The sequence below is a fragment of the Balaenoptera borealis genome, assembly GCF_965194805.1.
Source record: "Balaenoptera borealis genome assembly, chromosome: X".
NCBI lineage: Eukaryota > Metazoa > Chordata > Mammalia > Artiodactyla > Balaenopteridae > Balaenoptera > Balaenoptera borealis.
In genome coordinates, this window is record NC_138881.1 from 60,437,291 (window position 1) to 60,451,770 (window position 14,480).

At 40.0% G+C, this 14,480-nt stretch overlaps 1 protein-coding gene and 2 pseudogenes across 9 annotated transcripts in view; all 3 read right to left on the bottom strand.

Moving 5' to 3' along the window:
* HDAC8 (histone deacetylase 8) overlaps positions 1 to 14,480 on the bottom strand; it is a 244,573-nt gene that overhangs the window by 89,499 nt on the left and 140,594 nt on the right. The window lies entirely within an intron of this gene.
* The window catches only part of LOC309620587 (histone-binding protein RBBP4 pseudogene), a 258,370-nt pseudogene that overhangs the window by 38,885 nt on the left and 205,005 nt on the right, over positions 1 to 14,480 (bottom strand). The gene's annotated exons all lie outside the window — the stretch shown is intronic.
* LOC309620704 (ADP-ribosylation factor-like protein 4A pseudogene) lies at positions 11,449 to 12,891 on the bottom strand (annotated as a pseudogene). Its single transcript has one exon. The product of its transcript is annotated as an ADP-ribosylation factor-like protein 4A pseudogene (transcript).

The window sequence follows — 14,480 nt, forward strand, 5'->3', positions numbered from 1 at the left end:
TTCCATGTGGCCCGAGAGTAACAGTGCATTCTCCCATGAAAGCTTTCAATTTGATTTTCCCTGGTGTTTGAGGCATCACAAACCTAGGTCCACTTTAAATTAAAAATCGTGGCCTGTGGTTTTTTGTGCCATTCACATAATATATATTCAATCTCCAAACCAGGTGTCATAAAATCTCAGTGAGGTAGTTTTTTTTAAATTCTACTCAAAGTTAAAACTTAGACAAAAAATTTTCCTTACTGTCTGTCCCTTCACCCCAGCTGCAGGCCTCTGTTGTCCAATACTGTAACCACTTAGCCACATGTGGCTATTAAATGTAAATTAGTGAAAATAAAATAAAATGAAAAATGTAGTTCCTCCGTCTCACTAGCCACATTTCAAGTGCTCAGTAACCACATGTGGCTAGTGGGTACCGTATTGGTCAGTGCAGATATAGAACATTTCCATCATTGTGAAAGTTTTATTGGATAGTGTTGCTCTAGAACATTTGAATCTACACATGTCTCCAGGGTGTGTGGTGTCTTCAGAACTAGGTTACACCTTTGAACAAACCCTTGTCAATCTGTGTCTTAGTCTGTATGCTTGCTCCCTGAAGATGTCCAAGTCCTAATACCCAGAATCTGTGAATATGCTAACTTACATGGCAAAAAGGACTTTGCAGACATGATTAACGATCTTGAGATGGGGAGATTGTCCTGGATTATATGGGTGAACTCAATGTAATTACAAGGATCTTCATAAGGGAAATAGGAAAGCAGGAAATACACAGACAGAGAGGTGATGTGGTGACAGAAGCAGAGGTTGGAGTGATGTACTTTGAAGATGGAGGAAGGAACCTCCATGGCATGCGGGAGACCTCTAGAAGCTGGAAAAGGCAACAAAACAGATTCTGCCCTAGAACCTCCAGAAGGAATGTAGTCCTGTGACCCATTTTAGACTTTTAACCTCCAGAACTGTATGAGAATAAATTTGTGCTGTTTTAAGCCACTAAGTTCGTGGTAATTTGCTACAGTAGCAATAAGTCATACAAACTATGAAAGGGGCCAGTTAAGAAAGGCTTTATTTTAATATACCAGAAATGTGTGGCTGCCAAATGGCATTGTTATTCTTATATCTACTCATTTCCCCTTCCTATATTTCTATTTGGCCCTGAGGGTACAAGGCCCATGCAAACAGAAATTTTAGAAGGGAGACTGATGCAGGAACCTATACTCTCATTCATTTATTCAACAAATATAAATATATACTGAGTGTTTATCATGCTCCAAGCACTGTTTTAGGTGCTTGACATATATTAGTGAATAAAAGAAAAAAATCTCTGCCCTCAAGAAGTTTACATTCTAGAGGAGAGACAGAGTTGATAAACAATAAACATAATACATAAGTAAATTACACTGTATGTTAGCAGATGATTAGTGCTATTGGTGAAAGAAAAGTGTGAGTGGTCAGGGAGGGGGGATGGGCAGCTATAGTATTAAATATGGTGGTCAGGGTAAGTCTCATTGAAAAAGTTGCAACTGAGCAAAGACTTGAAGGAGTTAGTCATGTTAACATCCACAGTAAAGCATTCTAAGCAGAGGAAACATCCAGTGCAAAATATTGAAGTGGGAGTGTGCCTTGTGCCTGATACCTTCTAAGAACAGCAAGTAGGACAGTAGTGTGGTGGAGGACAGAGCAGTAGGAAATGAGGTCAGAGAGGTGATAGAGGGCAGATCATGCTGGGTCTTGTAGGCTACTGCAAGGACATAAGCTTCATACTGAGGAGGACCCCTGATTTTTAGGGTAGACAAGTGTACAATTAGCATAACACTCAGAATACATAGGAAGAGATATAGCGCTTAGAGAATGGATGAATTTTTAGATGCTGTGAGTGGCGAGCTTTCTTCTGAGCACCACACTTTTGTACTCATTTGCTTCCTGGACTTTTCTACTCGTATGTTGATTGGTGACTCAAACTCAAATTGCTCGAAATAAACTCCTGATCTTCTGTCTTAAACCCTTTCCTCCTCTTCTGTTCTCTATCCCACTTAATGGTATCCTGTTAGAAATCTTGGAGTCATCTCCTGATTCTGCTTTTTCCCACTCCACTATGTCCAATCAGACTCCCAACCCTGTCAGGCTTAGTGTAGATATGTCCTCTTCTCTGTTCCCTCTGCCTTCACCTTGGTTGAAGCCTTCATCTCTCACGGGACCTCTGTAATCACCTCCATGGTTCTATAACCTGTGTACCAACTGTAGCTGCCACAGTTCCAAAACTGATCATGACACTCCCTCTTTTAAATATCTCTCCTGGGGACTTCCCTGGTGGTGCAGTGGTTAAGAATCTGCCTGCCAATGCAGGGGACATGGGTTTGAGCCCTGGTCTGGGAAGATCCCACATGCTGCAGAGCAACTAAGCCCGTGTGCCACAACTACTGAGCCTGTGCTCTAGAGCCCGTGAGCCACAACTACTGAAGCCCGCGTGCCTAGAGCCTGTGCTCTGAAACAAGAGGAGCCACGACAATGAGAAGTCTGTGCATCACAGCAAAGAGTAGCCCCCACTCGCTGCAACTAGAGAAAGCCTGCACGCAGCAATGAAGACCCAACACAGCCAAAAAGTAAATTAAAAAAAAAAAAAGATCTCTCCTGGCTCCTACTGCTTGTAGAATCTTGTCCCAATCTCTCCTATTCTCATTTTCCAATATGCTTTTCTATGTGTCCCATACTCCAGCCATACTGAACCTCTCACTATAATCCCAGCATATTCCGCCCTATCACAAGTATACATATACCTGAAAAAGCAGTACCTGCTAGCTATTATGATTATCAAATAACAACGGATTCTTTCTTCCAGGAATGCCCTTACTCTCTCTCTTCACCTGCAAAAATACTTGTATACCTTTCTACTCAATTCAAATGCCACCTCCTCTGTGAAGCCTTTCTTGTTTCCCTCAGTAGGGTTTGTTGCTACTTCTTGTGTGTAGCTCCAGCATTCTGTATCTATAGCCCCTGGGCCACTTAATACAACACATCGTGATTATTTCATTACAGATCTGCCTCCCCCAACAGACTGCAAGCTCCTTGAGGGCAGGTACCATCTCTACTGATTTTTTCATGCCTAGTAGCTGGTAGTGTCCGGCCCAAAGGAGGTACTCAATTATTATTTGGTGAAATAAAGAATGAATGACTGAAATGATTCAGGAAAAATCTATGACTTGCTAGTCAAGAAGAAAGAGCAAAAGAGGGGAATTTCATACACAAAGCAGCTGGCCTAATAGCTCAGAGCTGGGAGGGGTAGCCACAAAAAGGCTAAAATTGAAGATGTGGGCTGGGTTATAATGGGAGACGAGAGCAAACAGGAAGGGTTGGGTGGACCTAGCTGGGGAAGTGCTGTGAAGCCACTGCCCAAAGTCTGGATTTTCATTTGAATGAGTAGGGAGTTGCTGGAGAGTTATTAGAGACACGGTTGAAGTGAAGCCATGAAAAATGACCTGCACTGCAAGGCTGGAAGGAGGCAGCAAGGCCAGCCAGAAGGCAGTCACTATAACCCAGAGCAGAATGGGCATGGCAAGTGCAGGCAGGAGATTCAGGGGGCACAGAAAAGGAGGGGGCTGGATTTGGTGAATGATTGCATTTGGGAGAAGACACAAAGGTAGTGAGAATTGCTGAAGATTATGAAAAGCAGAGTAGTGCAGAGAAAGAACACGAGACCAGCAGTTAGGAAATCAGGGTTCAGTTACAGCACAAAAATTATTCCCTATCAACTTAGTCTTCCTGTGCCTTACCTTCCTAAACAGTAAAACAAAGAGGTCCCCCATTCAAATTATCAGCAAATCCAGAATCCTTCAATTCTACTTCAAAAATATCTCTTGAATCATACCATCTTCACTGCCACCACCCTAGTCCAGGCCCCAGCAGTCCTCAGCTGGACCAGTGTATCAGCCTGGACAGTGGTCTCTGCACCCTCTCTTGTCCCCACACTATGTGGCCTCCACACAACAGTCAGCACTATCTTCTAAAAATGTCAATTCGCTTATGTTACTCCTCTGCTTAAAAACTCTTTGACCCCCACTACAGTTAGAGTCAGATTACACTCCTTACTTCAGCCTACAAGTCTCCTACATAACGTGGCTCCTGCCTGCCTCTCTGACCTCATCCCACCCCCCGCACCTCACTCAATACACCCCAGTCGCACAACCTTTCTGCTTTTTCTTGAGCATATCCAGCTCTTTCCTACCTTTTCACATGCTGTTCCCTGGAATGCAGCTTTGTCTGGCTGGGTTCTTCATGGCTTTGGTACTTCAGACCTAGATTTGATCCCCTCAGAGAGGTCAGTCCTGATCTCGGCATCGTCTGTTTATTTCCTTAGCACTTATCACAATCTGTAATTATTTTATTATTTGTTTACTGCTGATCTCCCAGGAGATTACAAGTTCTAAAAGGTAGGGCCCCTCTGTCTACTTCACTGTGCATTTGTGAGTGAGTGAATGAGCGAATGAATGAATGAAAGGGGTGATGGAAGCAGAGTTCACCAAAATGGAGTTGTGAAGAAAAATGGAGGAAAAGATTTTGAAAAGAGTTCCATGGAATCTTGAGGATAGCATAACTAGTTTCACCCAGCTCGTAGTATAAACTATTAAAAGGAATCGAGACAGGAGACAGGGGGCTCAGGAAAAAAATCATGGAGAATCACAGAAGCTGCAGCTAATGGAACTCAATTCAAATTACCAGAAATTTGTTGAGTACTTACTATGTGCCAGACTCTACACTGGGCCTCACTGTGAGGCGTTTAAAGATGAGTGAGTGGACACTTCAAGAGTTTATATTCAGGAGGCCAGAAATAGGAGAGAAGGAAGTGCAAGTGATGATAAAAGGCAGAATTTAATCAAAGGGCGCTGGGGCTCAGAAGAAGGGGCTCAGGGAAGGCTTCAGAGAAAGTTACTCTGACGCTGAAGTCAACAAGTTCCAGTCTACAATGAAATACAAGCAGATGCTTCTCTCTGCTCTTCCCCACAAAATACTTCTGAAAAGTAGGATGGAAAGCAAAATATTTTTCAAGATGACTTTTGAGGCACTGTGTTAGTGGGGAAACAACTACGTGAGGAGTTTTGGCCCTACCACTCACTATTTGGGAGACCTTGGACAATTTGCTCATTTCTTTTTCCTAACTATTATTGAGGGCCTGTGCTAGGAATTTCATATATACTATTTTACTGAATCATTTACCTTTTCTAAGCTTCAGGTTTCTCCATTCCCTTTGAACTTTAGCAGACTAGATTTCTGGTTCCCAAACAGTTGGTGCTGGGTACAGACCTGCAGGTATTCCTTTTTGCCTTCAGGTAGCACCCACACTTTTGCACTAAAGCAGCAGATTAGCTTTTGGTAATATCCTAAAGGCACTAGAGTGCACTTTGGTTATTTGGCAGATGGGGAAAAAGATGAAAAAGTTTAAGAAGTGAAGCATAAGTTTCTTTGTGGCACTGCTGGATGAGCACATTTTGAAGTGGTAAACAATGGGGCCTGCCTGCCATGGTAACCCCTTGTATATTGGGAAACGGAGATATTAAGGTGTCAAGAAATGACCACCCTAAAATGTTACTAATGTTAAGGTAAACTGTAATGTCAGAAATTGTAACATGATTGTCTCGAGGTAATGTTGTAAAGACAGGTACTTAGATGACTGGCAAAGTGAGATGGGTGAACGAGAGAATATCTGTCAGTGCATCTCCAGGAACGACCATGGAGAGGACTGTCTATTTTTGGACAATGGCGTCTTTGCTTCTGTAGACAGAACTATTCCTAGTATGGAGAAGGGCAATTTCTCAGGTACCTAGGCTTGATTAAAAGAAGAACAAAACTCTGGAGACTATCCAATTCCTTTTGTTCTAATTAGGTGTTTGCTGAGCAGCTTTATGGTGTATAACTGGTTTCTTGACTGGGACGACCCACCAGCCAGGAGGGCCTTTATGCTGTTGATGAAAGTCTTGTCTTGCCTAATATACTGCTCATTATAAATGACCACCTTGAGGTCTGCTTTATAAATCAGTCTCTGTGGCTTTGGCAGCATGATTCATTCCCCAGAGACTTACTCATCACGTGACTGAAAATGGGAGAGAAACGTGAGGTGGAAAAACTACAGAGCAGACCGGCTGGAGTATCCTATGAGGTCTGGCCTGAAGCAGCCAGTGGCTTTACCTATTAAATTATAGCAATAATCATCTCTTACACTTGTTCAGTGCTTTTAACTTTCAAAGCACTTTCATATATATATATATATATAATCTAATTTTATCATTTCATCTATTATACCTTCTTTAGCTCATACTGTTTGTAAAAATACATTTGTAGAGCAGTAGCAAAGACACCAAAAGAAGCAGTAATATTGTCAACACCTTGAAAAAAAATCTGTCTATGATGGGACCTTGGCAAAATAAATCAAACTAAAGAAATAAGTGTAGTCAGAGTCTAGGCTGCAGTAAGGTGACCCAGGAATTTGGAGATAGGCTCAGAATGATTCTGAGAGTGAAATAACACAAAGACATGGTTGTAGATGTGTTGCTGATGGAGACTTGGGAAATATCCAAGTGTAATCAAGGTGATCAGGGCATATCTGCAAGACTGGAATGTACTCGAAGAAAGCTGCAATCTAATCAGTTTTACTGTAAACTGTCTGAAGAATAATGTGCTACAGAAAGGTGGTGTACGAGTTATTTGAAAAAGAGGGATTAGAGAGTGAAGATATGTTACTGTTTGTCCAGCACCCCCCACTCCTCACTATGCAGAGGGACAGGAAGGGATGGGAGAGGGAAGTGTGTACATTTGTGCAGTGGCTGGAGAGCAGAGGGAGCTGGGTAGACCACGTATATGACAGACACACATGTTGTGGTCCCTAAGGATGAAGACTCAATTATGAAACAGTCACTTCCTTCACTCTGATTCCATGCTCATCAAGTAACCTTCTGATTTACTAATTCAGTTTCCTAGCTCCCTTGATCCTGGGAAAGAAATGCCCTTGGAGTAGATAAGACTATTGTGGTTACCCAACAGGTATATCTTCCACTGTAAATTAATATAATTGCACTATATTTTATATGTCTCTTCCCCAATTTTTTTATTTTGAAAATTTTCAAATCTACAGAGAAGCTGCAAAAACAGTAAAATAGATTTCTACTTTTTCTTAAACTAAATTTACCAATTTGCTGATGGAAGTTCAACTGCTCCAGCACTATTTATTGAAAAGGCTGTCTTTCCTCCATTGAATTGCTTTTGGACCTTAGTCAAAAATCAGTTGGCTGTATTTGTGCGGGTCTGTTTCTGGGATCTCTATTCTGTTCTTTGATGTGTTTATTCCTTTGCCAATACCACACAGTCTTGATTACTGTACCTATATATTAAGTCTTAAAATTGGTAAAGTGATTCCTCCCACTTCATCCTTCTTTCATAAAGTTGTTTTAGCTATTCTAGTTCCTTTGTTTTTCCATATAAATTTTATAATAATCTTGTCTATATTTTCAAAAAACATACTGGAATTTTGATAGGAATTATTTTAAACTTGTACATAAATCTGGAAAGAATTGACGTCTTTACTACGTGGAGTCTTCTAATCCATGAACACGGTATGTCTCTGCATGAACTTAGATCTTTGATTTCTTTCATCAGGGTTTTGCAGTTTTAACATACAAGTCTGGTATATATTTTGTTAGATTTACACCTAAGTATTTCATTTTTTAAAAGCTGATTATAAATTGCATTGTATTTTAAATTTTGGTTTCCATGTGCTCATGGATAGTACATAGAAATACAATTGATTTTTGTATGTCAATCTTGTATCCTGAGACCTTGTTGAAAACATTTATTAGTTCTAGGAGGTTTTTGTAGATTCCTTGGGATTGTATTGTAGACAATAATGTCATTTGCAAATAGGGACAGTTTTATTTTTTCCTTTTTGTTTTGTATGCTCCTCAGATGCTGCTTGCTATGTCTTTCAGCTATGGAATGCACAGAGCAGAGATACTGGTCTGTAGTTTTCCTTTTTTTGTACTGTCTTTGTCTGGTTTTGGTATCAGGATAACACTGGTTTAATGAAATGAGTTGTGAAGTGTTTCTTCCTCTTCTATTTTCTGGAAAGACTGTATAGATTTGGTTTGAATTCTTCTTTAAACATTTGGTAGAATCCTCCAGTGAAACCATCTAGGCCTGGAGAGTTCTTTTTTGGGAGTTTTCAAATACAAATTCAATTTCCTTAATAGTTATAGGTTATTCAAATAATTTCATATTTGGCGAGTTGCAGTAGTATGTGGTTTTTGAGGAAGCAGTTCATTTTATTTAACTTGTCAAGTTTATGTGTGTAGAGTTGTTAGATGTATTCTGTTATTACCCTTTTGATGTCTGTAGGGTTTGTGGTGATACCCCACTTCACTCTTGATTTTGGCAATTTATGTCTTCTCCGTTTTTAAATTTGTCAGTCCTGCTAAAGATTTGTCAATTTTACTGACGTTTTCAGAGAACCACCTTTCTGTTTCATTTTCTATATTATTATTGTTTTCAGTTTCATTTAATTTGCTCTTCCTAGTATGTTAAGGTGGCAGCTTAAATTATTGATTTGAGATTATCCTTTTTTTTTAAAGATTTGGTGCTGTAAATTCCCCTCTCAGCACTGATTTAGCTGTGTCCCACAAATTTTGATATGTTGTATTTTCATTTTAAATCATTTTAATGTAATTTTTGATTCTCCATGAAATTTGCTTGTTGACAAATGGATTATTCAGAAGTGTGTTCTTTAAGTATCTAAATACTTGGAGATTATCCTACTATCTTTTATTAATTTGTTTGATTCTGTTTTGGTCAGAAAATATACCCTGTTTGATTTCCTTCTTTTAAATTTGCTGAGATTTCTATTGTGGTCCATGATATGGTCTACCTTTATCTTTAAAATTTTAATATCATTGTGATAAAGTATATAAAACATAAAATATTCCATTGCAACCATTTTAAGTATAATATTCAGTGTATTAAGTACATTCACAATACTGTGCAATCATCACCACTATCTATTTCCAAAACTTTTCTATCACCCCAAATAGAAATTCTGTACCCATTAAGCAATAACTCCCCATTCCCCCTTCCCCCAATTCCTGGTAACTTCTAACCTACTTTCTGTCTATATGAATTTGCCTATTGTAGATATTTTGTGTAAGTGGAACTATATAATATTTGTCCTTTTGTGTCTGGATTATTTCACTTGGCATAATGCTTTCAAGGTTCATCCATGTCGTAGCTTATATCAGAACATCATTTCTTTTCATGGCCAAATAGTATTTCATTGTGTGGATATACCACATTTTGTTTATCCATTCACCTACTGATGGACATTTGAGTTATTTCACCTTTTGCCTATTGTGAATAATGCTACAGTAAACACTGAATACAAGTATCTGTTTAAGTCCCTGTTTTCAGTTCTTTGGGGTATATAACTTGGAGTGTAACTGCTGGGTCATATGGTAATTCTATACTGAACTTTTTGAGAAACCACCAAACTATTATCCACAGTGGCTGTGCCATTTTACATTCCCAGTGGCAATTTACAAGAGTTCCAATTCCTCCACATCCCCAGTAACACCTGCTATTTTCATTTTAAAAATTATAGTTATCCCAGTAGGTATAAAGTGGTTTCTCATTGAGGTTTTTATTTGCAGTTCCCTAATAACTAATGACGTTGAGCATCTTTCCATGTGCTCATTGGCCATTTGTAAATTTTCTCTGGAGAAATGTCTATTTAAATCCTTTGCCAATTTTTTTTAACATCTTTATTGGAGTATAATTGCTTTACAATGGTGTGTTAGTTTCTGCTTTACAACAAAGAGAATCAGCTATACATATACATATTTCCCCATATCTCCTCCCTCTTGTATCTCCCTCCCACCCTCCCTATCCCACCCCTCTAGGTGGTCACAAAGCACTGAGCTGATCTCCCTGTGCTATGCAGCTGCTTCCCACTAGTTACCTATTTTACATTTGGTAGTATATATAAGTCCATGCCACTCTCTCACTTCGTCCCAGCTTACCCTTCCCCCTCCCCATGTCCTCAAGTCCATTCTCTACATCTGTGTCTTCATTCCTGTCCTGCCCCTAGGTTCTTCAGAACCATTTTTTTTTTAGATTCCATATATATGTGCTAGCATACGGTATTTGTTTTTCTCTTTTTGACTTACTTCACTCTGTATGACAGACTCTAGGTCCATCCACCTCACTACAAATAACTCAATTTCGTTTCTTTTATGGCTGAGTAATATTCCATTGTATATATATGCCACATCTTCTTTATCCATTCATCTGTTGATGGACACTTAGGTTGTTTCCATGTCCTGGCTATTGTAAAAAGAGCTTCAGTGAACATTGTGGTACATGACTCTTTTTGAATTATGGTTTTCTCAGGGTATATGCCCAGTAGTGGGATTGCTGGGTCGTATGGTAGTTCTAGTTTTAGTTTTTTAAGGAACCTCCATACTGTTCTCCACAGTGGCTGTATCAATTTACATTTCCACCAACAGTGCAAGAAGTTTCCCTTTTCTCCACACCCTCTCCAGCATTTATTGTTTACAGATTTTTTGATGACGGCCATTATGATTGGTGTGAGGTGAGACCTCACTGTAGTTTTGATTTGCATTTCTCTAATGATTAGTGATGTTGAGCATTCTTTCATGTGTTTGTTGGCTATCTGTATATCTTCTTTGGAGAAATGTCTATTTAGGTCTTCTGCCCATTTTTGGATTGGGTTGTTTGTTTTTTTGATATTGAGCTGCATGAGCTGCTTGTAAATTTTGGAGATTAATCCTTTGTCAGTTGCTTCATCTGCAAATATTTTATCCCATTCTGAGGGTCGTCTTTTCCTCTTGTTTATGGTTTCCTTTGCTGTGTAAAAGGTTTTAAGTTTCATTAGGTCCCATTTGTTTATTTTTGTTTTTATTTCCATTGCTCTAGGAGGTGGGTCAAAAAGGATCTTGCTGTGATTTATGTCATAGAGTGTTCTGCCTATGTTTTCCTCTAAGAGTTTTATAGTGTCTGGCCTTACATTTAGGTCTTTAATCCATTTTCAGTTTATTTTTGTGTATGGTGTTAGGGAGTGGTCTAATTTCATTCTTTTACATGTAGTGGTCCAGTTTTCCCAGCACCACTTATTGAAGAGGCTGTCTTTTCTCCATTGTATACTCTGGCCTCCTTTATCAAAAATAAGGTGACCATATGTGCATGGGTTTATCTCTGGGCTTTCTATCCTGTTCCATTGATCTATATTTCTGTTTTTGCGCCAGTACTATACTGTCTTGATTACTGTAGCTTTGTAGTATAGTCTGAAGTCAGGGAGCCTGATTCTTCCAGCTCCATTTTTCTTTCTCAAGATTGCTTTTGCTATTCTGGGTCTTTTGTGTTTCCATACAAATTGTGAACTTTTTTGTTCTAGTTCTGTGAAAAATGCCATTGGTAGTTTGATAGGGATTGCATTAAATCTATAGATTGCTTTGGGTAGTATAGTCATTTTCACAACGTTGATTCTTCCAATCCAAGAACATGGTATATCTCTTGATCTGTTTGTATCATCTTTAATTTCTTTCATCAGTGTCTTAGTTTTCTGCATACAGGTCTTTTGTCTCCTTAGGTAGGTTTATTCCTAGGTATTTTATTCTCTTTGTTGCAATGGTATATGGGAGTGTTTCCTTAATTTCTCTTTCAGATTTTTCATCATTAGTGTATAGGAATGCAAGAGATTTCTGTGCATTGCCAATTTTTTTTTTTTTTTAGCAGACACTCTTCAAAGTTTTATTTCACTAACTTCAGGTCACATTTCTACAGCTGTTTTCTGGTCAATTTTCTATCTTTGCTTGGCTTCCAAAATGGTAGTACCAAAAGATTTGTGGGGTAGGAAGAAGAGGCCATTTTAAGAAGCACTGCATTTACTCATCTTCCACAAGGCAACAGAGTTGGACATCTGATTGTTCAACAAAACAAAGCTTTAACAGCATCCAGGAGGGCAGGCAGGCAAACCAGGCTGTAGACACTCTTCCATCTGTCAAAATCAGACCACAGAAAACCTACTCCACACAGACCTAAAAGGTTATCACCATTCATCTTTTCTTTTTCTGCTGCTGCAACATTTTTCTTCTTTTCATTATCATATCATGTAGTTTCTCAAGTCCTTCCTTCAGTCCATCGCCTATGATTGCACAGGTGGGCTGCAAATGCCAGGGAGTTGATGAGCTCAGTTCACCCATTGCTAACAATTTCTCAATTTCTGAGAGAGACAATGAGTTCCTCAGGTCTTGTTTGTTAGCAACTATAAGCACAGGGACTCCTTGATTTTCTGATATCCTAGTTATTTTATGAAGTTCAGTTTTGGCTTCTTCCATCCTTTCAACATCAACAGAGTCCACAACAAATACAATGCCATCTGTGCATCTGGTATATGACTTGCACAGTGGCCTTAATTTCTCCTGACGACCTACATCCCAGAAGTGAAAAGTGACTGTTTTAGAATTTCCCAAGGTTACCTTAATTTTTCCCGTGTTAAATCCTTTGGTAGGTACGGTATTTACAAATTCAGTGAACTGCAGCCTGTATAACACAGTTGTCTTTCCAGCAGAGTCCAAACCCAGAATGACAATGTAGAAGGACTGAAATGAAGGCAGGCTGGACAGGATCGAACTCTGGTCTGACAGTCCATTCCCCATTTCCAGCTGCAAAGAAGTGTTCCAAATTGAAAGGCTTTCTTCTTACTGCTTGAGAACTTCTCTTCCTAGGGGATCCAGCTACCAGACTCCCGAATTGGAGCCTGGATCCAAATGAGAAAGCATTGGTAGGCTCTTCTACACGGGGGCAGAGAAGCACTCCACCGCCGCTCAGCTTAGCTCTACATGCAGCTCTGGCCGTTGCCTCACTAGAAACCGTGGCTCCAGACTACGACCATGCCCACTCCACATGGCCCACCCCTGACCCCAAATCCCATTGGTCACCTGCGTCAGCGCGTCCATGCCACACGCGCCCCCACGCCCTAATTGGTGAGAGTAACTGCCGCTCCCAGCACTGCGGAGCCAGGCTCTCCCTCGGTCCACAGGCACCACCGGTTGCCCTCAAGTTAGAAAAGAGGGTGCCTGCGGAGGGAGCCGAGCGACCCCTGCAGGGGAAGGGGAGCCTCGGCCGGTCGGTCAGGTCCCTGCCAGCCGGCTCGCTCCGCCCACCCGGGCGCACCTGCAGCGCGGACGCTGCGCCGAGGTTCTCACATCCGGCCTGCGGTCACCGCCGGCGCGTTAACCCTTTGTCCGCTGGCCAGAGGGTGCTCCCTGCGTCTGACCTGTGGCAGCCGCCGGGGCAGGCCTGCTGTCCCTGCAGCATGATCCCCTCACCTCGCCGCTCCGCACCCAGCCCACCAATTTTTAAAATGGGTTATTTGTCTTCTTGTTGAGCTTAGGAGTTCTTTATATATTATGAATATTAAATCCTTATTAGATGATTTGCAAATATTTTCTCCCATTCTATAGATTTTCTTTTCACTTTCTTGATAATGTACTTTGATCCACAATAGTTTTAAATTTTGATAAGTCAAATTCATCTATTTTTCTCTTGTTGTCATGTCTAAGAATCCACTGCCAATTCCAAGGTCATGAAGATTTATGTTTTATGTTTTCTTCAAGAATTTTATGGTTTTAGGTCTTATATTTAGATTGGTGATCTGTTTTGAGTTAATTTTTGTATATGTTGTGTGGTAGGGAGTCCAACTTCATTGTCTTGCATGTGGATATCCAGTTGTCCAAGCACCATTTGTTGAAGAGTTCTTTCTTTCCCCATTAAATGAATTTGGCACCTTTGTTGAAAATCAATTGGCCATAGATGTATGGGTTTATTTCTGGACTTACAATTCTATATCATTGGTCTATATGTCTGTCCTTCTGCCAATACCACACTGTTTTGATTACTGTAGCACTGTAGTAAGTTTTGAAATTGGGAAGTGAGTCCTCTAACTTTGTTCTTTTTCAAGATTGTTTTGGTTATTTGGGGCCTCTTGAAATTCCATATGAATTTGAGGATTGGCCTTTTCATTTCTGCAAAAAAGGCTGTTGGGATTTTGATAGGCATTATAGTGAATCTATAGGCTGCTTTGGGCAGTACTGACATATCAACAATATTAAGCCTTATAATCTGTGAATACAGGATGCTGTTCCACTTATTTAGGTCTTCTTTAATTTCCTTCAGCAAATATTTTGTAGTTTTCAGTGTACCAGTCTTTCATCTCCTTGATTAAATTTATTCTTGGGTACTTTATTCTTTGGGATGCTATATGGAATTGCTTTCTTAAAAATATTTGGATTGTTTATTGCTGGTGTATAAAAACACATTTGATTTTGTGTGTGTATTGCAACCGGCAAAATTGCTGAGTTTGTTCATTAGCTCTAGTAGCTTTCATGTGGATTCTTTGGAATCTTCTATATGTACAATCACGTCATCTGTGAATA